Source organism: Chiloscyllium plagiosum, chromosome 15, assembly GCF_004010195.1.
Source record: "Chiloscyllium plagiosum isolate BGI_BamShark_2017 chromosome 15, ASM401019v2, whole genome shotgun sequence".
NCBI lineage: Eukaryota > Metazoa > Chordata > Chondrichthyes > Orectolobiformes > Hemiscylliidae > Chiloscyllium > Chiloscyllium plagiosum.
In genome coordinates this window covers 20960372-20963627 of record NC_057724.1, presented here as the reverse complement: position 1 = coordinate 20963627, position 3256 = coordinate 20960372, and positions in this window count along the sequence as shown.

The following is a 3256-nucleotide window of genomic DNA, read 5'->3' as shown; positions in this document are numbered from 1 at the left end:
ATAGTCACAGGTGAGGTGCCGGAAGACTGGAGGTTGGCAAACGTGGTGCCACTGTTTAAAAAGGGCGGTAAAGAGAAGCAGGGAACTATAGACCAGTGAGCCTGACCTCGGTGGTGGGCAAGTTGTTGGAGGGAATCCTGAGGAACAGGATGTACATGTATTTGGAAAGGCAAGGACTGATTAGGGATAGTCAACATGGCTTTGTGCGTGGTAAATCATGTCTCACAAACTTGATTGAGTTTTTTGAAGAAGTAACAGAGACGATTGATGGGGGCAGAGCGGTAGATGTGATCTATATGGACTTCAGTAAGATGTTCGACAAGGTTCCCCATGGGAGACCGATTAGCAAGGTTAGATCTCATGGAATACAGGGAGAACTAGCCATTTGGATACAGAACTGGTACAAAAGTAGAAGACAGAGGGTGGTGGTGGAGGGTTGTTTTTCAGACTGGAGGCCTGTGACCAGTGGAGTGCCACAAGGATCAGTACTGGGTCCTCTACTTTTTGTCATTTACATAAATGATTTGGATGCGAGTATAAAAGTTTCAGTTAGTAAGTTTGCAGATGACACCAAAATTGGAGGTGTAGTGGACGCGAAGAGGGCTACCTCAGATTACAACAGGATCTAGATCGGATGGGCCAATGGGCTGAGAAGTGGCAGATGGAGTTTAATTCAAATAAATGTGAGGTGTTGCATTTTGGGAAAGCAAATCTTAGCAGATTATACACTTAACGGTAAGGTCCTAGGGAGTGTTGCTGCTGAACAAAGAGACCTTGGAGTGCAGGTTCATAGCTCCTTGAAAGGGGAGTCGCAGGTAGATAGGATAGTGAAGAAGGCTTTCTTTAATTGGTCAAAGTATTGAGTACAGGAGTTGTGAGGTCATGTTGTGGCTGTACAGGTCATTGGTTAGGCCACTGTTGGAATATTGCATGCAATTCTGGTCTCCTTCCTATTGGAAAGCTGTTGTGAAACTTGAAAGGGTTCAATAAGATTTACAAGGATGTTGCCAGGGTTGGAGGATTTGAACTATAGGGAGAGGCTGACAGGTTGGGGCTGTTTTCCCTGGAGCATCGGAGGCTGAGGGGTGACCTTAAAGAGGTTTACAATATTATGAGGGGCATGGATCAGGTAAACAGGCAAAGTCTTTTCCTGGGATCGGTGAATCCAGAACTAGAGGGCGCAGGTTTAGGGTGAGAGGGGAAAGATATAAAAGAGACCTAAGCAGGCAACTTTTTCACACAGAGGGTGGTACATGTATGGAATGAGCTGCCAGAGGATGTGGTGGAGGCTGTCACAATTGTAACATTTAAGAGGCATTTGGATGGGTATATGAATAGGAAGGTTTTGGAGGGATATGGGCCGGGTGCTGGCAGGTGGGACTAGATTGGGTTGGGATATCTGGTTGGCATGGATGGGTTGGAAAGAATGGTTTGTTTCCATGCTGTACCATCTTTATGACTCTTTGACTCTATGAATGCCTACAGACCCAAATCCCCGATGAGTTGACTAGCTTTTAGAAGTTCTGACAGTGACACCAGGCAGTGGCATGCCACATGGTTTCCTAAACTGAAGATAAAAGCGTTGTTCATGATGTTCTTTGACAGTGGACATAGTGATATTAATGTTTCAGAATGTGGATGTACCTTTGTTCATTGAGCTGGAATGTTGCTTGGTGAGCAAACCTACATCCAGAGCTTCAACCTGAGTTACAACTCTTCTCAAAACTCATGTATTGTATGATGCTGTAAGCTATTTTATGAATAAGATAAAGATTTAATGAAAAATATTGACTTCAAATGTACACCATATTTGCTCATTATTTGCGTGAAGTGGGGAAAGTCATTTCTGAGATGAAATAGTTCAATGCAAGCAAATAAAGCTGTATTCCACAATAAACTGAAGTTGAATTAATGTTGATAGAGCTCATCTTAAATAAGCAGCACTGTTTTGTGTGCAATTGTGGAGACTGAATCAACAAAGATTATGAAGTAGAGGTTTTGAAGAATACAATGGAAATGCACCGTACACGTCCTACTCTCTTGAACATAAGAAATTCTTCATCTAGGTTCATGATTAGTTTCCCTATAAACACATGGATATTTCATGATTCTGCATGACCCGGATTTGGTTCTGTGTATTCCACTCAAACAGTAGTTTTGATTAATATATTCAATATTGTAGTGGTGAGAGAATCAGCATTAATGCATAGCAAATGAATTTGATGAAAACTTTGCTCTAATTTTGACGTATGTATTGAAAAAGAATTAAAAACTAATCTTTATTTACACACAGCTGTCTGATTATTGGTCATAACACATGAAATGAGCTGCCATATATTTTCAACTAAAATGAGTGTAGAAAAGTCATTGCTTGCAATATTAGCTACTCAGAGAACAACTGAAAATCATTAAGCTTTAAAATAAACTAATAAGGAATTTCATTCTTTATCTATATTTAATCATTGCACTTTCTGAAGAATCGAGGGTTTGGTGCCAGAAAAGCACAACAGGTCAGGCAGCATCCGAGGAGCAGGAGAATCGATGTTTTGGGCATAAGCCCTTCATCAGGAATGTGACTTTCTGAAGAGTTAACAGTTGAGAATGGTTAAAATAAAAGTTATTGAAGCACAGCTGAAATAAGTGGAGGGCCAGTCAATACAGTACATAATGCCACCACACTGCCTGACCTGCTGTGCTGTTCCAGCAATAAAGTTTCAACAGTCAATACAGTACATAATGCCACCACACTTTGTTAGTCCAATGCTATTATAATTTGTACTCTCTTCCTTGATGCGGTATAATTTGAAAACTGAGAAAGAAACCTGTTTATTAAGTGCTTCAATCTCAGGTGAAGTTGTTAGGCCAATTCACATCCAACATTTGTATGTTAAAATGCTGCTCATGTTTTGATGATACAAATTTCACAACAGCCAAGACAGTCGACAGCATTCTAAATGAAAGAACATACAACTTTGAAAAAAAAAGTAAATTTTCCCTATCTCTCAAAGCTCATTTTTTAAAAAATCCATATTTTTTCGAAAAGAAATTCATCAGTTCTTTCTTGGGCTATACTGTTGTTGATCTGAAAATGTGTTGCTGGAAAAGCGCAGCAGGTCAGGCAGCATCCAAGGAGCAGGAGAATCGATGTTTCGGGCATGAGCCCTTCTTCAGGAATGAGGAAAGTGTGTCCAGCAGGCTAAGATAAAAGGTAGGGAGGAGGGACTTGGGGGAGGGGCGTTGGAAATGATATAGGTGG